This window comes from Grus americana, chromosome 16 (assembly GCF_028858705.1).
Source record: "Grus americana isolate bGruAme1 chromosome 16, bGruAme1.mat, whole genome shotgun sequence".
NCBI lineage: Eukaryota > Metazoa > Chordata > Aves > Gruiformes > Gruidae > Grus > Grus americana.
The window spans coordinates 8524036-8549870 of record NC_072867.1 but is presented as its reverse complement, the minus strand read 5'-3'; the positions used below and the strand labels follow the sequence as shown (position 1 = coordinate 8549870).

Below are 25835 nucleotides of genomic sequence, written 5' to 3'. Positions count from 1 at the left end.
TTTACTCACATTCATGTGAAAGACACACATAAAAATGATATCCATGCTTAAAATCACTTAGAAGCAGTCTGAAAGACCCCACAGTTGCAAGTGATACTGCAGTACTTAGCTAATACTCATGTTTCGATGGCTTTGCCTTCATGATTCTTCCAGTGGTTCCTTTATGTTTTCTGGTATTTTGCCAAACACCTGTGAATCAGTGCACAACAAATATTCCTGCCATTTAATTTAGCCTTGCACAGAAAGGCTATATTAGGCCTGATGCAGACCTAATCCCAAACCTCTAAAGAGGTTTAAGGCACTCTGGTTTCACCTAATCCTGAAACCTAAACCAGAATCATTGAAAACCTCCATAACACCACAGGAATGGGCAAATAAAGGGTTTCCACTATGAAATTATTAAAAGGACACAGTGTATCTTTTGGATTTGAGACCTAAAGCTTTACCTAAGGAGCTTGGACTGTCCACAATAAAAGTGTTTATTTTGAAGATAGGAGGTTGAAAGGTTTATTTGACTAGAGGGCTGATTTCACCCCTCCCTCCCAGAAAAGAAGAGGGGTCATCTCCTAGAAGAGTGCAAAATGGGAAAAGGGATGAGGCAAAAGGAACAAGGGAGGGGCAGCCCAGTAAAGCAGCTGAAGAAAATTAAGCCCAGGTTTCTGTTTAAGTCTCAGTCATGGCCCCCTGTGAGAAAGAACAAAAGAGCAAGAGCACAGCCATTGGTGCACAACTGGGTCGTGGTCTGTGAAGTTCCTTGCAGCAAACACGTAAGGAAAGAGTTATTGGTGACATAATAAATACATCGCTGCTGTTCAAAATGGAGAAGGTGCTCTTTTGAGATCTTACTGATGGGAGATAACATGTAAAAACATGCACTGTAATGGAACTTTCAATTACAAATTGCATCCAGCTGTAATAAATTTGCTCTTGCATTAATTCATGTTAAATTAATTGGATTCTGTCATTCTTGAATTCTGGTACCACCTTATCTTCCCATATAACTCATTATTTTTGTGTTGTGAAAGGGGTATTTCATTTTCAAGGTGACTGTAGGGAATATTAGCTGTACCGTGTTCTAATAAACATTTAGCTCCTAACAAATTAAAGACCTGAAAGTATATTGCACATGTGGTTTCATTATGCATAGCATTTTATAGCAATGATCTGCTGCTTTAAATCTCTTAATTCAAATAATTTCAGCAAAACATGTAGGGAAATGCGGGGCTATATCTGTGCATTATACAGTACTGAAAGTATTTATCTGTGCTTAGGACACTCCTAATAATGAGAGGCATAGCCTCCTCAGTGTACTGCGTTTTCATAACCACAGAATGCTGTTCAAGAGCCCTTTAGAGCATGGATTTAGGAACCAGTGTTCCTACTGATGAGAGGTTTGATATAACTTCAGTAGAAAAGCAAGCCCTAGATTTACCTTCACAAACTTACAAAAAAATCTCCATGCCTTTTTTTTGCATCAATAGAAGTGGAACAGAATAGCATTTATGTAACAGCACTGCAGTACTCTAGGTGTAATTTAGCTTTGAAAGACTTTTTGGCTCAATAAGCAAAAATGGCAGGAAAACTGAAGAACAATTTTATGAGGTACCAGTCTTTCTAGCTGGAATTATAGCAGTATAGCCTTGTGAGAAGCTACATAAATGAGGAAGCTTTTATCTCTTAGCCAGGTGACACAAGCAAATGATGGTTTATTTGTTTTCCTTGAGCAAGTCTTGATGTAGCTGAACAACAGGGAATGCTTAAAGGGGGAGACTATGCCTTTCTGCAATGCTGTCATGTGTACACGTGTACATCACCTGTCTGAGGAGGGTGGATGGGTATGTTCCAATCCCACATAGCAGCATTTTTGTTCTAGCAGCAACAATACATACTGAGTTTTTTAACTGTTGCCTGATTTAATCGAATTATGTCACCTAACCATTAACTTCCATTTGGAACCACTTCAGGAGGCAACCTTCTTCTCTAAAGAGGCTGTCCTGCAAGACAACATCTGGAAAACTACGTGTGGCTATGATGCACTGAAAGACTTGGGTCTGTTTATTCCAGAACAAATCCAGACTGACAGCAGCTGCCACAAGAGGTAAATGCATTCAGGAACACGGTAAGCCCGTGCTCAGCAGAGCTCCTGGCAAATGAATGCTGTGCAAGCAGAGCGGAAGAGAGCCTAAAACACAGCCTAGCACGCACCCCACTGCTCAAACTTCATAATGAGAACTATGGTGAATCACGTAAGTCACAAACTGACTCGATGCATGCTCGATGGCAGTAACAGGCTGACACCAGCACCCCAGCCAAGGCCGTCCCAGCTGGTTCGAGCACTCCTTGCCAGTGCTACAACTCTGCTCCGTCAGATCTCGTCCTTCACATGTCCTGGCGTTCGTGTCTGCCTCTACAAAGCAGTGACACGCTTCAAGTCCAGCCTGGCCGGGCCTCCCAGTGAAGGCAAGATCCTCCCGGGTTACGGAGCAGGTGGGGCCGAGAGCGGACGGGCACAAAGCCGCTCACCGCCGCGGGACCCGCAGAGTGGGGCTGCCTCCCGGCCGCTGCCGGCACCAGGGGCCTCCCTTACCGGCCACATGTCCCCGTAGCTACCCGGGGGCCGGCGAGGACCCACAGGCTGACGGGCCAGGCCGGGCGCAACGCGCTCTAAGGAACCAAAGGCCCGCCGAGCCCTGACACCGCATGCGCGCCTCCTTGCCTCCCCGTGACGTCATGAGCGGTCTGCGAGCATCACGCTGGCGCTCGGCGCTCCTCTGTGTTTGCCTGGTTCCTGGGAGGCAGCCTTGGGTACAGCGGAGGATCGTCGAATTATCGCTGTCACACTTCCTCCCTTCCCCAGGCGGAGCGGCGCTCGGTGAGAGACGGCGGGGAAGAGGGGGGTGGAGGGGGGCCGCGCTGCATCCCCGCCGCCACGGAGGACTCCCAGCTCGGCCGCTCGGGAGGCGCCAGCAATACCCGGAGGCGGTGGCGGAGCGGAGAGAACGCCCCTGTCACGGGCTCAGCGCGTATGTGTGCGCGCGCGCCTGCGCGGGGGTGTCGCCACGGCAACGCTGGAGCGGCTGTGCGCCTCAGCCCGCCGCGTGCGGGGCCGGCGGCAGAGCCTGCGCGGGGCGCGCGCCGGGTGGACCGTTATCCTCCGCCCGCCTCGCGCCTCCTCTCACGGGTGACAGAGACCGGGGCCACCCTGTGCGGGCGGTCAGCTTGGCTCGTCCCGGATACCGGGCCCGTTACCGGTACCCGAAGGGGTACGCGGAGTTTGTCCCAGCCAGAGGAGCGAGTGGGCTGGGAAGACGCCCAAGACGGGACAAATGCTTGAGGGAGATGTGAGGCCTCTACTAGAGAAAAGTAATATTTTGATTAGAGTCTGCATCTAATTAATTGCAGTTAAGCGGCTCTGAATCAGTTTGTCTGGAGAGTCTCTCTGCAAGGTCTGTTCTGGCAGCTGTAACACTAATGCCTTGTTCTTTGAGGTCAGAATACACCTGATGAAATATTTAATATCAGTGAGCCATAAATACCAAACTTAGTTGTAATGGAATTTACAATTCTAATGTATTGAATTTTACAATGCTTCCATAATAATCCCAGTGCTTTGCTTTTAGGACCAAGAGAAATTAGTGGTTTTAAGGTATTTAAAAGTAAGCGATAGTGAACCAGCTTATGTAAACGCCACTTGAACAGATAAGGCGAGGCAGGGAACTGCATCTACTGCATTTTGAAACCAGTTCTGTCTATGGAAAGCACAGCCTCAGGTGGGTTGGTGCATACTCTGTGCCTTACTCCCACCATCTGCAAAATTATAATGGCAGTCCTCAGGAAGACTTAAAAGTGCTTTAATACTTTTCAGTTGAAAGCATTAAGAAAAGTAAAACATAGTATTGTTAATAATATGTATAATATAGTGATATGAAAAAATAGTATTGTATTTATCAACTGGTTAGAGCTCTGATCAACATGATCTGGTCTCATAGCTGACCCTGCTTTGAGCTGGAGATCAGACTGCAAACCTCCTGAGGTCCCTTCCATCCAGAGTGATTCTGTGATGGTATAATTAATACGCTAATTTCATAATGCAAACTTCTATTCAGATATAGCCTACATAAATCTACAAAACTAGCCTAATTTCAACAGATTGACTCGAGTCCCTAGGTTTTTATTTTTATTAGTATCAGGAAAATGAAGGAAATCTTGCCTGAATGGATTTTTCACAGATTGATTCATTGAAGGGGAAAGAAAAAGATGAGCACCGCTCCTTTGTCTTCACATAGTACATAACCTGGGCGTGCTGCTCCTCTTTCACGGAGCGGCAGCACTGGTGTTTTCAGATCTCGGGTAGCAGGGTTTACTTGCTTTTGCTCCCTCTACTGGCAGTCTGATTCTGCAGCGAAGTATTGCGCGGTTAGCAAGTATGTGAGACGTCGTCTATGTTACAGATATTTTCAGCATGGGCGCTTTGTTTGCTGTGTACCGTTTTATGGACCTAGCTGACATTCTGAATGTAATCTTGCAGTGTTTAGATAACATCTGCATACTGACATCTGACATTTGGATTCTTTTATTGTATATTTTTCTTTTGATAGTACTGGTTGTTTGAAGTGAAAATGCCTTTACAACTCCTTTATATGCCACTTTACAGTAGAAAATAATCTAATGTCCAGATTCGATAGCTTTATTTTGAAAGGAACAAGGTAAAAAACAGGCGTGATGTGTGCTCTGGAAAAAAATAGAGGAGAGATGGAAATCTGTGTGTAACTTTTACTCTTTTGAAGAGCACATCACGTTCTTCAACACAGTTCTTTGTGACCTGTCATTCATCCAAAGCTCCTTCCACCAACCCATGATTTTAGTAGCATTTCTGTGAGGCTTTTAGAGAGGGCTTCATGACTGGGAAGCTTTTCATTAATAATTTTTCCTGTCTGCATAAGTTATGTGGAATATAGAGGACATTTTATTTTTTTTTTCTGAATTACTACATTTTAAAGAAACTACTGGAGTAACTTCTTGTTTCTTAATGATTCGTATTAACTTTTATTGATTTACAAGTAAACTAGTTTTTTCTTGTTGTAAAAATATCCTTGTGATCATGGAATCTAACTCTGTTCTAGCTTGGATGTGTCATTATCAGTTATAAAGCTTCTGCAGATGGAAATTATGTTGGTGCATGCACTGAAATAGACGCCAGTTTCTAATATCAGATAAATAGTCTGGTTTTGGTTAATTGGTGTAAGGACTTACTTTTATGTATTAGAGTTACAATATTAGAATCAGAACACATTAGGGAGCAGATCTTTTGACTAAGTACATTATGCCTTTTGTGAGCCTGTTGACCATTGTAGAAAAATGTGAGTTTCTTTTTGCAAAGAAATGCTTAACTACTGACCCGTGTATGTTCTTACATTAAAAAGAGACAATTTTTTTGGCTCTCAATCACACAGTACATTGGGCTATATTATGTTTTGTGTTTGCATAGCATTTAATTTGAGTACTATTTCTCTGCAAGCTCAGTCATAACAACATACTATTTCATTGGAACAGTAAGAACTGTAAACCAGTCATCGCTAATTAGCTTATATGGGAGATTTAATGCTGAAGATTCTGGTTTTCCAAAATTATATTCTATGAAGCACTGTCTTCATTGCGGAAAATAGCTACTCTAACTACTCTTCTGTAATAAATTATTTTGTCTTAGCTATGTTGGATCATAGATGTATGTCAGTGAGATTTCTGGGATTGTGAAGACAAACAGTAATGATTAAAAAAAGGTTGAACTTTCTTTTTTGGACACCTCTTCTGAGTTGTAATGCTGATACATTACTTTTGTACAAACTTGAAACCTCAGCACAATATTACATGGTTTTGTGTATGTCTCTAAAAGAAAAAAGGTAAGTTTAGTAGCAGTAATACTGTTTTGATCCCATCAAATCTGTTTGGATAGATTTATGCTTTCTTTGTAAGAATGCAGTTTGACTGCACTAGAATACTTGGTAGTACAAGTGAAGGCTTTCAAATTAGTAATAGCTTGAAGACTAGTTTAGCTACTGGTGTTTTTTTCCCAAAGTATCAGTCTCTGTGGAGCAGTAAAAGTGATCACAAAGCAAGGAGAAAGAAAGAAATCTACAAAAAAAAAACCCTGCACAATTTCTGCCCAAGCAAACCAGCTTTCTTTTGAAGGAAGTTGTACCATAAAAAGTGGATTTTTTTGCTGTTCATAAGCAATAAAAATAATTTCACAACTGTAATGAATGTACTTCCTATGGTACATTTTAATTATATGCAGCTAATGATGGCACAGCTCATCATTTCAAAAATTGTTTCAGTGGCATTTATGACTTGGTATAAATGCTCATATGTCATAGGATTACTTGAAAGAACTGAACCTCAGAGATGTCAGGTTTGCCATGTTGAGAAAAGTGACTCATTAAACAATAGATGCTAGTTATCAAAAGTAGATTGTAGAGCACATTTAGGCTACAAATATTAGAGTCAACAGATTTACTTAAAAAACAGTGTTACTGGATGTTGTTTAAAAAGGCATATGTTAGCCTTGAAAGTTTCCAGACCACTAAACTGGAGAGTCCAGGCTATGTCATGATTCAGAAGCATTTAAAATATGAATCAGTCTCTTCTGCATCTCAAAAGTGAAAGTTATAGGGGAAACCACCTTTTCTATAAATGGATTTACCAGCACAGGTCTTTAGAATTGTAACATCATACTGTAAGCAAATTAGGAGTCTTAGGAGCAAAAAATCTTTTAGTCAGCAAATTTTCTCTTTCATGATTTATTTTTAAAGGTCAGAAGGTGACCATTACAGTCAAAAAATAGTAATTTGTACAGGAAAACCTTCCCAGATGAGATGCAACCCTGTCCTAAACCTCTGATTTTGCAGCCTAAGTTTCCCAGAGCTGCTGGGTGACTGTTGGGCATAAGGTAAATCTGAGCAAGAACTGTTTGGAAAGAAACATAGACTAATGTTTTGCTTTTTTTTTTTTTTTTTTTTTTTTTTTAGCTATTCCATAATTTTTCAGTAGAAGCTAAATTTCTTTGATTTAGAGGAGAGAAGGATTCTGCTTTAAAACATACCAGATAGGAATCTTAGGACAGACTTTTCGCACTCAGACAGCTGGAGCAGCTGTAGATTCCCCACAGGAATGAAAATGCTACAATTCAAGATTTAGAAAGGTAAAAAGTGTGACCAGAGCATTAAATAGAAGGGCCATATGACACCAAAATTAAGCTCTGTGTTTATTATAAAGAAAATCCTAGTTGTAGAAGGAAAAAAATGAACTTGTTCCACCACTTTCTTTTTTCCTCAGGAGAAAACACAGAATATATCCTAGGTAATAAATCTGTTTTATGGCTCACATGAGAAAGGGTGGAGAAACTCCCATTATTTTCTTCCCAGAAATTGAAATGCACATGAGCTAACATGGGAGACACTGGGATTTTCATCCAACAAATGCACAGCTGGCTTCTGCTTTTATTATTTTTCTAAGCCTAATAATTTTTCATTTGATTAGCTGGTGGCTGACAAAACTATCACTTGCTCAGTGTTTTGTATATTTAGTAGAGTAAATGTGATGCAAAAAAAGATACTGTAATACATACCCAGAATTATAGCTCAACTTGTTCAGTTGATGAGAAATTTCTACTTGCCTCTCCTTAAAATGCAAGTTTCTGTCATCAGGATTTGAGTTTGAATATCAAGAAAGTAACTTTCTGAGAACTAGATAGAGGAGAATTGTGTAAGCATTTGAGAATTTATTTTTTTTTAATTCACATTGTAGAATTGTATGCTGCTCTACATATATAAATAGTCAGGAATCAGTTGGCATTCTACAGTGCCAGTTTTGCCATGAGAAAGTGGTGAGACTATTTGAGCGAAAAAAGTCCTAGTTAGTGTTAGGAGGTGGGAAAAGTAGAGTTGCCAACAAGATATATCAAGGATTTTAAGTGTACACAGAGTGAGCTGTGCAGAAGACCCACAGACACACTGTGTTAACCCCCTGAAACCCACACAAACCAATGAGACAAAGTAATAAAGTGAGCAGAGGCATAAATGTAGGAGAACAGGAGCTACCTAGGAATGAGGTTACTCTGAGCCATGTCTGTGCAGACCTCAGTAAAGCCATGGATTCTCAATTTGAAATCAGGAGGAAGAATGGCCTGTCACAAAACTTCTAATTGTGCCTTCTGCAGAATAAAGAAAACATATTCAAGAATCCAATATCCTGTTCTGTTTTGCATTGACCATTAATACCAGGGACGAAGCAGATTGATTTCTTCTGTATTGACTCTCCTGGTGTTTAAAGTGCTAAGCTATGCCAAAGCTTGCTGTCTTTGTTGTCATGGGCAAAACAATGCTAACACCTTTGCTAAGTAAGCAGCAGAGGAAGGAAAATGCAATTTTATCCCAGATTGATAGGTCTGTGTTGTCTGAGCATTTAGTGTGTTTCTAGTTGTTATTTTCAAAAATTCCTAAACAACTTGATGTGTTATGGGGTGTCATGGTTTAGACCCAGTGAGCAACTAAGTACCATGCAGCCAGTCACTCACTCCCTACCCTTCCCAGTGAGATGGGGAAGAGAATCAGAAGAAAAAGGTAAAACTCATAGGTTGGGATAAGGACAGTTTAATAGGACAGCAAAAGAAAAGAAAAAAACCAACAATACTAATAAAAGAATGTACAAAGTGGGTGATATACAAAGCAATTTGCTTACCACCCAGAACCTGATGCCCAGCCCATTCCTGAGCAGCGATCCCTCCTCTCTGGCCAGCTCCCCACCTTGTATACTGAGCATGACATCATATGGTATAGAATATCCCTTTGGCTAGTTTGGGTCAGCTGTCCTGGCTGTGTCCTCTCCCACCTTCTTGTGAAAATTAACTGTATCCCAGACGAAAACCAGGACATTGGGACAGGAGAGAATATGAGCTATCTGCTTTAAATTGAATATTTTATGATGTTTTCTCTGGTTTTAATTTGTAGTCATTTATAAATGGTAGATGTTTAAAACCATTTAAGAATTTTTAAGTGAAATAACCTTAGAGCTAGAGGTTCATTACAAAGCCAAACCTCTACCTAATTTGAGGTCAGTTTTGTGTCCTTTTATACAGTGGCTGGCTGATGAAGGAATGGTTTTGTAAAGATTAGTAGAATCTATGTACTATGTATCTATGTTCTGACCTGGCTCCATTGCACTCACTAAATAATTGCTGACAAGTTCAAGCTCTGTAACCAGAAGGTTATGATGTTGCTAAATGCCACAAGCCAATATATTTTCACGGTAATGGAGAAATATGAGGCTACTGAAGTAGCAGTAGATCATCATGGGAGCTCTCTTTTGGTTGTCTCTCTCATGTCTGCGAGGGATCAGAATACTTGATGTATGGGACTGCTGCTGGGGACATGGAAGTGTATGAGCCTGTATCAGCGATGGCTGGTTCCGATTGAGTGTTACCCAGGGCAAAGGCCCATGTAGCAGTCTCTCCGGAGGAAGTATAATCAGTGCAGCCAACCTCTCTGTTTGCATCCTTTTTTCTCAATCTGCCTTGTTAGAATTTGCATCTCTGGCCTGCCAGTATTTAGCTATTTGCTCTCATAAATTTTCTGTGATGGATCTGTTTGACCTTCTGAAGCTGTACTTTGAATTCTTGCACCTGCGTTAGACCCTTTGATTCTTTTGTCCTCTGACATATGAGATGATGCCACATTGATTCCCAGCTGGGCGAACATGTTACTGTGTGACTGGAGGGGATGCATTCCTGGTGTGCAGCTGGAGACACTGCTGGTTAGTAGAGGCAGAAGTGGCTTGCTGTGGTGGCACAGGCTTTTCCTGCAGCACAGCACCATGGCAGTTTGATCCCTTGTCCCAGGTGCAGAGGGTTCTCCACCCAACTTGCTGTAGGTTGCAGAGAGGGACAGAGTCCATAGTGCTGTACCACACAAACAGTTGATGCGCAGCCTTAACTGCAGAAAGGTCTCGAGCCTGGTACTGTTATATAGCATTTATGCTCTGCATGAGATTTGCCAGGTCTGCTGTTGGTAACAGTTTGACATTATTGAACAAGGCTCTCAAATTTGAGAGTAATTGGGAACATGTGAAACATTCAGGACTTTTTTAAGTTTTACTTTTTTTTTTTTTCCCTAGTTGTGTGTTTAGGCCCCCCACCTTTCACTTCAACAATTGAGGGTGTTGGTTACTTCCTCCTGTGTTTGTGTAAGAAAAGCTTTTTATAGTCCGTTTTTCCAGTTGGCGTATGTACTTCCTCCATTGCAGCTTAACACATCATTCTTCCCACTCCCTCCCAACAACTGAAGCTAATGGAAGACCTTCGGGTTTTTTTTATTTATAATAAAAATGGAGCTGTGGGGTGGGGAATGGTCATTATTCCTACTTTGAAATGTGTCCTTCAACAAGTTGTGTTTTGTTCTTGGTAAAGGAGAAGCATGTAAGGAAGCAAAGAATAATCAGCTGTATTTAGTTTACAGGACATTTAGTTTGAACTGGACATTTCCAACTTAGTTTTTGTTTAGCTGAAAATCTATCTGTAAAACCAGAAATTTGTCAGAAACATGAATGGAAGTGGGCTACATGGCCACTTCCCCTTCATTGACTGACAGAGGTTTCACCATTAAAGACAGCGTGCACTGCATCCTGCTTAAGGACAGTACAGCATCTCGTTTACCATGTCTTCACTCCTGCTTCCTGGATGTTTTTATCACCATTTGTCCAGGGCTGTTATTTAACCCCAAAATAAAATTAGTAATATTCAATATTGCAGTCTTTCCCCCGCCTCTATGACAGATATCTACTGGGAATATCCTTTATTTCCTATCTTTTGGATGATATTTCTCAATAAAGGTTATGTTTTGGAACTAATTTTCCAATTAAAATTATTTTTTAATATAATCTTGCCAGGTTTTCCAACACTAATGAATGCTGCCCTGGTCCTTCAGTGGAGAGGCATGTGCAGACATGGCAACTGTGGACTGAACTACCTCACTGCTTCAGATCTTTGATATTTTTAGTCTCTATATAAGCCTTTATTTTTCCCCAGTGACTAGTTTTAAGGTGACATGGTAACTCTAACCCAGTCAGGGCAGAAATTCACTTTTCTCTTTTCCCATATACTAGCTCCACTGTAAGCTTGCAGCAGAAAAGTGGGTCTGAGGGACGCAGAGATTAATTGCAACACTGGGCCTGAGAATCCTTGTGCCTTAAATCTCATGTCCCACCATCGGATGTCTAAGGTCCTGAGAGGTCACTTTTAGCCCCTTTTGTATTCTGTGATTACTCTGTGAAAATAACATTTTAAAGGCACTTGCTTATTTTATTGTTCCACTGCTAAATAATTGAATTCAGCACTTAGCATTTAATTATAGTTATTTTATACCATAAATATTGTATATTGCCTGACGATGTAATTGGGCATTTTTATAGTAACAGCCTATTTTTTAAAATAAGGGGAAAATCTCTGAAATTCTTGCCTTCGTGCTTGTGGCCATTGAATATGGTTATCATTATCTAGTGACAATATATGTTCTTCCTAACTAGGATTCTCTTCTTTTTCATGCTGATACTATCTCCATGCTAGATTATTCCTGTCCCTAGTAACACCTCAGGGCAGGAGTGGGAAGTAAATGTGTCCCATGTGGCCACTTTAGACAGCATTTTTTGGTGTGGGGAGATGGGAAAGGAGCGACAATGGGGTGGAGAGACAATGGAGTCTTCATGCCTGACCCTTCCCTCATGGTCATATAAGTAGGGCAAGCAGAGGGGGAGTAGGCCCATGGCTTTTTGTACTATCAAGCTAGTTAGGAGTAACGTGGGAGTACACTGCATTCAGGATGGGGTGAAGTTATTTGTTCTCCCATGCAAGAGGAAGGGAGCCAGGGAGGAACTGTGACTCTGAGTCACCCGTTCTTCCTGGAGCGCCTCCTGGGGTGGTGCCGCTACATGCAGCCCAATACAAGACTGAGCCTGAAGGCTTGAACTAGCTGATTGCAAATATTTTACAGAAGTCTTATTTTCTCGTAATTGCTTTAATATGATTCAGTGTTTTCTCTTTTGTCTGATCTTGTTGATGAGCCTTCCTGCCTGATCCTTCCCCCGATGTCAGGGGAGCAAGGCAAGCATTCCCATACCATCTGTACCGTTCCTGCTGTGTTTCACCTCTTGGTTTCAGTGGCTGTGAGTAGGTGCATTTTGAAGGGTTGTTGCTGTTTAATACAGCAGACCAAGACCATGTCCTTGCAGAAAAATGGCTGATTGTGGACCTGTTCTTGTGAAGCCTTTGAAACTACTAAGCTGATTCAGATACTGGGGGTAGAGCAGTGTGCAGAATTGGGGTATGGGTACTGTTTGCCAGTTCACATTCCTAGGGATCCCTGAAATTAGAGCTCCTGTGGAAACCTGGAACTTTGCTTCTGAGGCAAGTGTTGTATATGAACTGAGTCCAAAGCACCCAGTGTTCAACAGATATATGAAGAATGGCTAGGATTTAGGTTCCAGTGGGTCACCAACGGTATTTACAAGAGACTAATAATAACAGTGAACAGACTCATTCCATTCCCGGATCTCTAGGGTTTTAAAAATCCAGCAGAACCAGCAAAATACCTAAAACCCAGCCACTGAAATCCAGCCAAGTTTTGTAAAGATTACAGTGGTAGCTTCAATTAAATATAAATTGTGCACTTTACATGTACAATTTATTTAAAAGAAGTTATTTTGCCAAACCATAAATGTACCAATAACTAAACCAAGAAATAACAGATTAAGAAATCTAAGTTTATAAGGTTTAGAAAAAAACTTTCAGATATTTTTAATGCTTTTGTTTAACCATGTGATTCATATTTAATACTAGTTAGACCTAATGCATACATACATAGCATTATAGCAGGCTGTACCCTTTCATAAGCAATTGACTGGTCTGTGTTATCACATTTGTTCAACACGGGTGGGGGGAGAGGGATGTAGAGTACCACTGACTTGCATAATCTTTTGCATATAGTAGAAAAAAAATCTGTCTTGCATTATACCTACAAGAAATACATGGATGTTCATAATTCATATTGTCCCATAAAATTTAGAAGAGCATTCAGAGACTGCAAATGAAGGTAATTTATGTATAAAACCTCATCCATGAAGAATTTATTGCCATAGTAGGTATAATATACTTTGGCACAGACTTCTTCCCTGAAACTAGTACTTGCAGACTTGAAAAAGCAACATACCAAAGACCTTGCAGGTGAAACTATAATCTGTTTTATAGAAAATACATTATTATGAAGACTTTTGTGTTTGAGAGAGCTAAAGCCAGTTGCTAAGTTAATGTTCCATGGCTGTTACAGATGTGTGTGAATATCTTCACTGTGTGATTAGTCTCTTTAAAATCAGTGTTAGTGTAGTGGTGCTACCTTTGTGTAATTATTATATATGTAAATATTTTGGACTTTACTGGGAACTAAGGAAACTGCAGAAGTACATTTATATAAAACATTCTAATGTGTAGTACCTAAAAATTAATATTCTGCTTTGCAGAGGTAGTTTGCTAGCAATTTCATGAAATCCAGATTTCATTTCCTCCTGCAAGGACTGCACTGGGACATGGGGCCTCATCTTCCTCTCTGCACTTGGGCAAAACTGCCAGATAAAGGCTACGGGATCCATCCACCATCCATCTCGTTGCCATTTTGAGACAGAGGCATTTCTGGATGACCACAGGGAGATGTGGCTCCTGTGCCCAGTAGATTCTTGCTGGTACACTTGGGCATATGGTGCCAGAAGTGAGGCCAAGGCAGAGCTGTGATTACATTGCAGCAATGTTGTGCTCAGTCTTGGGGGAGATTTCAGCTCTGTCTCCTCAGTGCTTGGGCGGCTCATGCAGCTGGAACAAAGATATATTTCCTTTTGTTCCTTCTGGTGGAGTCTGGTTTCTTTTTTCTTTTGAGATTACATTGTGCACATATGCTTTTATAATTGTTGCTTCTTCTTGACCCAAACACTTCCATGAAAGTTAATGACATGAAATGAAAATCAAGGGGGGAAGGCAACCCATTGCTACTCCAACATTTTGCGTAGTACAAAGTAACCTTAAAATAGGGCAGGATCTGGGGTACTGTAGAATATGCCGCTTAAATGCACATAGCTGGGAACGGAGAGAAACAACTGCTAGCATGGTGTATTAGAGGGATTTTGGCCCAAGTCAGCAAGAGAAGCTACAGGGCTTATTGCTATAAAAGTGGACCAAAGCTCTAAAGCATTGGTGTAGAGTGGATAGGACCTTTAAAATTCTTCCCCAAAAGATACAGTGGTGTAGGGAAGCAGTCTGCTAGGCTTGGATGGACAGACAACATTATCAGTTCCTCTGGGATTTTAACTAGTAATTCCAGGAAGTCTAGGTGTTTCAGGAAGTGCTATTAAAATATTATGCTATTTCTTCCGGATGTAGATCCTTGGACAGTACACTTACATTTAGCCTTTTCTCTGTTGGCCCTGCAGCAGAAATTCTAAACTATTGAGAGCAAGGATAACTTCCTTTGCCAGGTGTATTAGCTGGAATTATATCTGCTGCAGAAAGAAGTAACTCCTGTCTTGAAAGTGACATGTGATTTTTGAGGTCAGTCAAAATTTATCTCATCGAGGATGTAATTTTGCTACTAAGGAAATCTTAATGGGCTCATATCTGAAGTACTATGTTCAGTTCTCTGCTTTTCCAGATGGGTTTAGTGGAGTTAGAGGTGGTGCAGAAAATGGCAACTGAAATAATTGGGGGAAATGGAATAACTGTCATGTGAGGAGAAGTTGAACAGGCTGGTTACTCTTTAGTTTGGAGAAAGACAGATATTTATTACTGAGGTTTACAAAATCATGAAAGTGATGAAAAAGCTGAATGTTAAACTGTTGCCCTCCAGATCCTGTGATGCAAGAACTAGAGGGCACTCAGTGAAGCTAGTAGGAGATCAGGTTTAAACCGAAAAAAAGAAAATACTCCTTCATTTTCTGAAACTTCAGATAGTGAATTTTTTGCCACAGGAGGTAGTGAAGGCAATGGTATCGGTGGGTTCAAAAGGGATTAGTCGATTTCATAGACAGCAGGACTACAAATGTAACATCATTAGTATAGTAATTGTGCATGGAGGAGTATGAGGGGAATGAACTGGAAGAGTAGTCGGGCTTCTGTCTTTTGCCTAAGTAGCATCTCTAAATAGTATGCCACTGTTGGAAACAGGATACTAGGTTAGACAAATCAGTTGTCTGACCCTGCAGGGCATGTTTTTCTGCAATACTAGAACCATACAATGTTTTTCTTTGAAAAGTTCTTATTGTTAGTACATTGAATTCTCATAAGGATAATCAAGAAAAAAATTGGTAGCAAGTGCATTAGTATTGCTTTGTTGATACTTGAAATATTAATGTATTTTAAAGTCTGATCCATTGATAGTAAAATGCCTGCCTGTTACTGTGCATGTTACTAACATGGCATTTATTTGGAAAACGTACAACTTGGAAAATGAATTTTAGGTTTGTGTGTTTATTTTTCTTGGCAGTGAGTTTTAGTTATCTCTGAAGTGAAAATCCATCCAGGTGCAGTGAAGCTGTATGGTGCCATGAGTACTCTAGCAGGAAGGTATGCAGGATAAGTATGCAGGAAGCTGAATCAGAGTAGTTTCTTCATGTTCCAATACTGTGTGCTACTGAGATGTCTTTGTGCTAGTTCCAAGTAGGCCAAGTTGAGAGAATGAGACAGAAGAGGGACTTTGGGCCAACCACATGCACGGATCAGAGGCCCAGAACTTGGGACGTGGCCCCTGTTCCAGGCACTGGGCTTTAGTGACACCACAGACCTGCAGTGACATCCCTGTGGGTTGGAGGATCCTCCTCAAGCACCCTGTTCAGTGCCTGCCCAACTCCTGATCGGTTAGTCAAACCCTGATTATTTAGGCTACTGCTTCTCATACAGTAGCTAGCTCTTTTATTATTTATATCTTTTTTAAAAAATTATTTAGGTATTGTTTGTTATCAACATCTGTAGCATTTAGAGGAGACCTGCAAAGAGGAAGAAAAAAATCATGAATTCACTTTAATATAGGACACAGAAAAGTTCTTTAAAATGTTTTGGTCTTTAATCTTTTTTTTTTTGTTAAAAAAAATTTGTCTTTTATATGCTTTATTTTTTGAAATATTAAGCTTATCAACAAAAACATTCCCTGCTTTAATTCAAGGACGTGCACTTTGTTCATATGGAGACTTTTGAATATTTGCATAGTTCCTCTGCTCTGTGCACAAGCTTTTAGTAGCGATACTTACACAAGCCAGAAACTGTACCAGTGCAGCTCAGGTTGGTTCATTGTGTCTGAGGAAACTGGTAGTGCTCAGCTGTCAATGAGAAATCCAGTGTAAACAAATCCTCACTAGTGGTCTCAGATGTGCTATTGGGAAGCATGTTTGGCTTTTGATTAAAAGAAATGGAGTGTTTGGTTCTTAAGAATATCTTTTTTTCCTCTTGTTTCGGTTAAATAAATGTTAACACAAATGAAGACCTTAAAACTGTCTGACTAAAGCCTCAGCTAATGGAGCTTTGGTTCCATGAGAATTTCAATGTCATCATCCTTTTTGTTTTCTAGTTTTCTGGGGAAGTACTTCAGCTATAGGGCAAAAATAAACCTTTTAAATCTTCTTCACGCTTAAATACATTTATGCGTATTTTTAGTTACTATTTACTTATTGCAAATTTATCTTGATCGGAAAAAAAGTTTCAGATGTATTGTTTTTTTAACAAAAATTTGACCCTCATCTTTATAGACACAGTTTCACTATTTTTCCTATCAGCATTTAGTTCAAAGGAGCACTTCTAAGCACGCAGGCAAAAAACCAGTTCTATTGTGTAAAATAGAGATGTGTGTTTTATATCATGGGAGTTTAGAGAACAATGTAAAGGTCAATTGTGTTGCTTGCTCTCCTGTCACATGACGTGGGTGTGTATATGAATGCATCCCTGGAATTCCACTGTGGGATCTGCATCTTTGAAGCTGATGCTAAAATTACTGCTGAGGCTCTTCCAAAGGCGGATACTGATAGAAGATTCAATGAAATCGAAGGTCGCCAGTCTGGTAGGTGTTGAAAGATACCTGGCTATGATACTATTTCTGATTTAATAATGCGAATGGGAGGCTATCCCTTTGTAATAATTAGGACTAATTACTGAAGAGGTGTTGACAGATGGGCTAAGAGGAAACAAACTGCCTTTATCCAGTGGCTTAGAGTCAGATTACTAGTCTTGTGTTATCTGTTTCTCAGAAAGTAGAAGCTTCAATCATTCACTAAGTCTTCAAAGGGGAAAGGGATCTTAACAATATACAGGATTTGGGATGAAGCTATGAAATACGTCTTTGACTCAAAATGGCTAAATTAATCTCCTTTCCATAAATTATCATACTTTTAAAGTTTGAGTTACAGATGGAGAATCTGATTGTAGTACTGAAAAATACATGAAATCAATATTGATGACTGTCCTGTTGTTATTTGTTGTTGCTGCTCCTGTTCATGGATTAGTCTAAATTCAATTCCTTGCTGTTAATTATATTAATATGAATTCTTTGATTTCCTTTTATGCCATGCTTACTATTCACCTGAAATGGAGAAAAGGGAAAATATTGAGTACTCTGTCATGTTCAGTGTTTGTTTTATGCAGATGTCATATCTGCTCAAAAAGCAGAAAATACATCTGCCAAACATAATTACAGTTATTTACCTTTTTAGGAGACAAGATCATGCATATTTTAGGAAGAAACTGAATTACAATATAATTGCATTTACTGAGAAATTACTCATTGATGTAGGATTTCCTTAAAAAATATTTCTTCTCTTCTTTTGGATGTAGTGTCCATGCAGTACATCTGCATGAAGTAAGTGGATACGATTGTCCAATATGAATGCCGCTAGCAAAGACATTCAGAGTTAGTGCTTTGTCACTAGAATGAGCACTCATTGTGACTTTAGGCAAATGACTTAAAAGTGTAGCAACCCTCCATCTTCTCAAATAACTGTTTTTAAATGCGTTTCTTCCCACCCACCCTCCACCATATATATAGGTCCCGTTTTTCTGAGAAGCATGAGATAAATATGGTTGCATTGAATACCTTTTATAAGAAGAGGTAGCTTTCAATTATTTATTTACTTTTAACAAAAGAGGCCTTTTAATTAGTGTTTAAATATTTATAACTGTTTTATTGTGCTGTAAAAGCAGTTATACTTTGATCTAGATTTTCTGGTTTGAGACAATAGGGTTGGTAAAAGTTTTCGTAATGAATTTGGTCGGAACATGACATAATCTGATTATCTGATGAAAGATTGACACTTCAGTTCCTGCCAGCATAAAAGTGTGGTACAATAGGGGGCTCTTCGGCACACATTCAAAGGCTGGGAGTTCAAGTTCAGGTACTGCAGAATTGTTCAAAGTTTCAAATTAAGGTGGTGAAACAGTTTTGCATTTTTCACTACATTTTTGGTCAAGAGTAGTTTATCCTGGATAAAGAGGAGTGAAGCTTGAAGTTACATGTGTGAACTATGTAACTCTATTCTGTAACTTTGGCTTTATTTCTTTCGATTTGCTAAGTAGTAGTTAGCATTACTCCTTAAAATGTAGAGAAACTAACTGATCAGAGCATGCAGACATAGGAAACAGTTCTAGAAATTGGGAATTAAGCATCATCAGTGTTCAACTGCTGTTAAATGCAGCACCAGCTTTTTATTAATATCCCTCACATTTAACAATTTAACTGTCTAACATATGATTACTCTTATCTCACAGTCTTGAAGGTGAGCATATTTAACTAATGCATCCTACATGCTTATGTAAAATGGATGTAGACTTATGTGATCAAACTGGCATGAAAGTACAATTGTGGGTTTGTATCTAAAGTGTAAGCTTAGCCTAAACTGTTAAAATAAACATTTTTTTAAAAATTTGATATTCAGGTAGTATTTGCCTTGTAAACATCATTCCTGTTTGCACTGTAATTATAGTGATCCTTATTAGATTTCTTGGACTAATGTGCTCTCCAGTAGCTTGGCTTATCCAAATACTTAGAGTATATTGGATGGGAATCCTAAAAGAAAAAATGACACATACTATTAGTAATTAAGCTTGAATTTTGGGATATATTTCATAGCATAAAAATACTTTATAATCTGTAACTTTGACTCATATATTTAAAAGTTATATACATAACACTAAGTCTTCTCTTTTTTAAAAATACTGACGGGGTTCTTGGAGAAGGTAAAATGTGTGTACTGAACAGTAAGGTCTTTACTGAAATGCTTCTGACCTTGAGAGTTCACCTGAATAAGGATTTAAAGTTTTAGCCTAATGAAGTGATCCAGATTAAAGTACTGTCCACATTGCTTTATTTCTTAAAATACTATGTGGCATGTGAATCTCACTGGCCGTGGGAAGGGACTGTTTGTGCCTGGAGTCAGTGAGTGGAGTCCTAACCCCAGGTCTAGTAACTGCGCCACCCTGGGAGGTCACTTACTGTCCCGGTCTCGGTTTCTCCATCTACAAAGAATGAACCACAATAATGCTGGTCTCAGAGATGTGCTGTAGTTTACACAGAAGCAGAAACCTTCTAAAGAGAAAATGCTTTATGAAATACTGCTGTAGTGAATGAATCCTGCAAACCCTTCCTCATCTGAGCAGTCTCACCGATATCATCTAGCAGTTTGGATGGGTGTAGATCAGATCCAAAATTTGGAATTTGAAACATGATCTGGACCAAAATAGGAATTACCCTTCGTTATTTAATATTACTTCTATGTTTACGTCAATTTATCCCATTTGCTATTTGCAATTTTGAAGTATATTTTTTAACTGTTATGAAACAAATGTTGAGAATATAAACATGGAGGGTAGGAAACAGGTAAAATATTCTGATATAAGTGTCTCTCACACTATGGCAATGCTGGTAAAGTACTTAGACTGTTCAATTATGTGCAGAATTGTTTTTTCTTCTTTTGTTGTATATGTATTTTGTGAACATATTTTGTACTTTTCCTTTTAATTATATGAAATATAAACTATGTGATAAAAGTAAAAGGAAATCTTTTTGAAAGCACAGTCAGAGCTGAACTTGCAGTGCATTTTAATTTAATTGCCTGCCTCTGCAAGGTGTCTCACTCTTGGTAAGGCGCACACAATAGGGGGTTATTTCATAAGCAGAAGAAAGCATACAGCCAGGAACGCGAGCAGAAGTTTTAAAAGTACGTGAAAAACAGATTGCTTCATTGTGTCTTCATAAGAGTCACTACTCAGTATCTCCTCCCACCACATGTGAATTTCAGGGACATTTATATTCAAAGAAACTTAAGGACTTCTGACTGTAAATGACAGTCACTTTTACTTCAAGTATAGCCAAAGCAAAATCAAATGCAACACTATTAATTCTGTGTGTAATAAAGTATTTGTATATGTTTCTTTTATCAGGGTTTAATCCAAATATAATATTTATAGAGTAAGAAAATAATTTATATACTTTTGGTTTAATTGAAACCAAACTCTCGTAAAACTTACTGAGATACTAAAATGAATGTAATTTTAAGATAAATATGAAAATGGGTTTTGGTCTCTTTCTCCCTTATTGTTGACTGTATCAGACCAGATCCTGAGCAGAGCTCAATGTCAATGGAAACAAATCCATTTCTAGCAGCTCTGGATGTGGTCCTGTACATCAGGAATCAATTGATAAGTCATTGTGTGATGTATTGTAGAAGCATAAGTTAATTTCCTATAGGTTATATTTTTATTATGTAATATCATGTTACATATACATTTCCTTAATACTAAAAACTCTTAAGTTCTGTTTCGCACTTCGAAGTAAAAAGTATAGAAGACAAAATGTCATCCGATTTGTGCTGTGTTTCATGTTCCTATGCCCTGTGGGAGGAAAAGAAAAGTAATAGAACAGACAAATAAATAAACGTGGTGTTGAAACTGGCATGACAGTTTCTGCTCTTGCGCAAGGGAACTGCAATCAATTTATTGTCTTCATTGGTCAAATGCCAGAATAACAGTATAATATTATACAAGAGTAGATTAATTAAAGTGTAATTAGAATGGAATAAATTAAATAATCATAAAAGTTTGTCATGGGAAAAATATGTGTTTAGAATTAATTAGTTTTCAAATAAAGTGATATTTTAATTACTCAGAGTTACAGAATCCTTAATTGCAGACATATAATTCTGGTCCAAATAACTTCAGTTGCTGTAACAACTTGATATATTTCTTCTCTGTCAATTCTTTTTAATAGTTTATTACTAAACAAGATTATTGCAGGAAATGTCTGCTAAAATGTCTGGAAGATGTTTAATTAAGCCCGTGCTATCTGAGGACATTTTTAGCTCTTGGAACCAAAAGATTTGTAGCTGATGCTGCACTATGCAGCACCCCTAATTAAGGAGGATGGGCAGACAGAGCCCTGTGGCTGACAGATTGCTATGCATGGCTGAAGTAGAGGCTACTCAAAACAATCTTTTGATGGTCCTTGATTTATCAATTTTCTGCTAGATTACAATGATTTATCAAGTGTACAAGCTCAAATTCATTTTAGGTCTGATGGTATCGTATAGAGAGACAGTTGTGTAACTACTTCTTTTCACTTATATTGTGCATTTTCATATTCTTCAGATTTTCAAAGTGATTAGGCATTTGCTGTCTTTTGGGTTTTGTTCATTTGGTTGGTTTTTGTTGTTGTTTGTTTGCATTAATTTTATGGATAGTGTGTTGCAGAGCTGAACTACTATGGGCTTTTATGCCTGCTTTCTTTCTCCAAAGGCAGCTGTCTGTAGTTATATCATTGCACTTTACCGAGCAATTAATGGTTTCAGAAAGTAAAACAGATGGGTGTCTTTTCCCTCATCTGCAAAATTAACCTGTTTATGAAACACTAGAATTTCATCTGTTTCAGCTGTATTTCATGCTGTATTTTAGACTCCCTTATTAAGAGCTAGTGCAGTAACATGTGAAGCAGGGGTTCTCGTGTTTTCAGACCCCATATTTTTGGCATAAAAGTATCCATGATATTTGGCTGTCTCCAAAATGTTTACTTCAGTAAGATTTGCAATGCCCAAAATGTTTAACTGTGTTAAAATAGGTCAACCAGCTGATAGCTGAAGGCAAATATGTCAGAATGAAAGACTGAAAAAAAATTATCAGTCCGACACAGTGGGAGTATTAGAATGATTAATGTTTATGTTAATTTATGGCTTTTACATATTGATTAATAGCTTTTTGTTTCAGTGACCAAAATGTGTAAGTGGCAATGAGATCCATATGCTAACTCAGTGTCTTTCAAATAATTACAATCATTCTTAGTTTTGTTCCCATGCTGAATCTATGTTTTCATATAGAAAATAACTGTAGTACAGTGACTTTTTTAAAATTGCAGATGGAAGTATTTGAAAGTGAACCTCAAGACACAAGCCTGGGTTTCAGTATTCCTGAAGGTTACACACTGACATGTATATACATTTTTCTTGCAAACTTCATTACTTAAAATCGTAATACATTGTGGTTTAGCCTCATTCAGTTGGGGGATGCTTAGAGACAAAAAAGGTGCTAGCACTGTGAGGATCCATTATCTGTGTGGAAATCATTAAAAATGTACTGAATTGCACGATGGTTATTAGTCATTTTCTTTTCTGCTCCCATAAGATTTCTTGGCGTATCACCATTTGCTGATAAGCAATTTTGTTTGCTATCTGTCCATTGACTATTACAATTAAAATGTGGAAACTTCCATCATTCATTATCTAAATGTCAGGACAGAAGGTAATTTTGGGGAGCTCCTGAGAGAGGATGAGCTCCTAACTTCCCTTAAAGTCAATGGGAAATGGAGGTTCTCAGCACTTCTCAAAACAAGACTTTTGAAGTGGTTTTTTTGAGCAGGCAGTCGTTAGTCATTAGAAATTATTTGGTGACTATTTAGAATGAAAACTCTGACAGCATTTAGTGTTCCCAACCTATAAAAGGAAGGACTCTTGTCAGTTGTAATGTTGGCTGTGTGGCAACAGGTTTATGATATCAGCTAATAAAGAATTGTATATATATTAATCATTACATTCTTTTTGACATTGATGTGTCTCTATCTAGCAAGTTGTGCAAGTGAGAGAATTCTATCTAGAAATCCATCTACAGTGTCTAGATACTGTATTTTCCAGTGCAAGCACAAGCACACTAATGAATGCTTCCAGTCCACCATTGTGATTTTTTTAATTATATTTTTAGGTTTTGAAGTCACATACGAAATACAATTATACATCACTGTGCTTGATCTCTACTTTGGTAGTCATAGGTAGGTAGTAATATGAAAAATAACCAATTTAAGAGAAAGCATTTGGTTATCCTTACTCTTGAAAATTAAGAGTGCTTTATTAGTACATTTTACTGGTTAAATCGGAAATTTCTACTAATTCTAATTTCTGCTTGAAATCAATTTAATTATTTAAAGATTTCTACCGATTTCTAATTTCCACTTGAAATAAATTATTTTTAAATTAGCTTTAAAGAAGTCCTAGAAGTATAATACATTTTATATCTCAGTTTAGCACCAAAGATAGCAAAGGGAGCTTTAAACTGAAAGCCATGGTGTTAGTTGACTGATGAGTGAATTTTCATATATTCTGGGGTGCTGACCTTTGCAACTATTTGTATAGCACTCCCACATCTCTTGATCTGTGCAGGCAGTTGCTATACAAGCTTCTACTGATTTTATTTTTACTAGTGCATGTTTCTGTCTTTGCACACAACAGACATACCATGTGTTTCGGGGGCTGGGGTAAGAATGGGAAAGGCAGGCTGCCTGGCTTTTAGTTTTGGATTTTAACCTAAGTGGATGGCACATTCTTCCCTAAGTGTTTTGTATGTGGTAGCTTGTTACAGGACACAAAAAGGTATTTCTTTGTACAGTCAGTTACTTTTCACCTCAGGTGCAAAGGATTTCTTCAGATGGCTGTCTCGCAACATCCCTTTCTATTGCTGACTTCCCTGTTTCAGTGTGTTCTGTCATTTTTTGATTTGTACATGCAAAATGAAAAGCTGGGCTTAAAAATTTGTCACAACATGTCTGAAGAATTATTTGATTACCAAACCGTATACCTGTTTTCAGACCTTTTGTAGTCAATAACCTCTAAAAAATCACTTTTTTTTGCAGTCAGATGAGGTGAACTTTAACTCATTCAACTTATGCAGATTTGTCTGGCATCTCTTTTAATTACGTATGGAAATGCTACTCATTAAATGGGCTCTTGTAGCCTTAAACTCTTGTCCTCCACTTCCTAGAAGTGCCATATAACCAGGCAGCATTTTGCATCAACCAAGTCCCACTGTGTTCTGGCATAATTCAGTGAGGTGAATCGGGTGCAGTTGGACCCTCCTGATCTATCTTTGCTACTCAAATAACTCACCAGTAAGGCAATAGCTGGCTGCAGAAGGAAGGGCCACGGTATTCATAGTCAGCTGTGTTATAAGAGTGTTTCTTGGGCAGAGGATAGTTCATACTTTCAGTGCTATGAAACCCAGTTGTTCATAGTGGGTTACAGGCTGGAAACATGGAAATGCTGTGTTTGGAAGGCTCATAGTGCAAGGACTGCCTGCTATATTTTAATGCTGGAGATTATAAATGTAATGGAATAAACAAAATTGTTTGCGTTGCATTATTAGTTTGAGGGAGTCTTTTATTTCCACTGACTTTGTCTGCAGTTACAGCTAGTGACCCACTTTGAAAACACACTCATGCACTAGAGCTACGCTATACAACATGGCAGAGTGTCACAAAACTTTTGAGTGAGTGCAGGTAGGCATAGAAGTGCAGGCTAAAAAAGGGCTTTTGTATGAATGAAAAAGAAACAGCCTGGAAAGGGGGAGGAACAATTTATTCACATCTTTCTCAACTCCTTCTTTGCTCTGATTTTTCCTTTGGGAGGGTGGCACCTGGTAGACTAGGAATTTTCAAAAAATAACAGGGATTTCATATATCTGTTTCTGAGCACACCTGGATGTATTGAATATTTTGCAGTAGTAATTATGTCTGCACACCTGCTGGTTTCAGTCCCAAATCAGTTTGCCAGACATGCCAAGAGAGATTTATTTCTCCTATACCTGACAAAGCTCTTTTACCACTGAGTTTTTACTACTCTAAGAAGAGGATTTTTACTTGTCTTTGCTTGAGCCATTGGTATCTCAAACTGAACTGTGGAGTTTGTAGGGGGAGGAGGGTGTTTGGATGATATTTTAATAGCAATTTGTTTTTGCTTCAATGTGTGATAGAAATACAACTGACAGGAGTGGGAACAGGAGAGTTGCTGAATTCTGCTGGAGTTTTTCCTGTGGGAATCTGTTAATGTTTTTAATTCTCTGAGAGATTTTTCTAAGGTAATCCTTTTGACATTTACATATTTTAAATGACTCTCATTAAATGAAAGCTTAACTTTTTAATATCAAATGCTGAAGTGATGATACTGGAATACCACTGCATAGACATTCAAATGGTTTGAAGATTATTCTAATTGCAACCTAAACAAAGTGAAGTTTTGTGAGGGATATTAATAGTGAATTGTTCTTTAAAATAACATGATTTTGAAGGAAATTCAATTGTTCTGGCATTTAGTAGCATTGTATGGTGCACATAGCCATTTGCTAGTTGAAACACTAATTTGAACAGCTAGGTTTTCCACTCCTTGCTCATGTAGCAAATATAATCTATGGAGGAGCCCAAGGGTTTGCAGTGCACCTTGTGAAAAATACTCTTAGTTGTCTG

The 25835-nt window shown here is 38.7% G+C and overlaps 1 protein-coding gene across 5 annotated transcripts in view; it reads left to right on the top strand.

The window, feature by feature from the left end:
* Positions 1-2735: 2735 nt before the first annotated feature.
* Positions 2736-25835, top strand: part of GNB1L (G protein subunit beta 1 like) — a 45942-nt gene continuing 22842 nt past the window's right edge. For 2 of the 5 annotated variants that reach the window (XM_054844589.1, XM_054844586.1), the window contains exon 1: positions 2797-3023. The gene's annotated coding sequence lies outside the window, so the exon portion shown is untranslated. Of the gene's footprint in view, positions 3024-25345; positions 25451-25835 lie in introns of all 5 variants that reach the window. The other 3 variants (XM_054844587.1, XM_054844588.1, XM_054844590.1) reach the window with 3 other exon arrangements.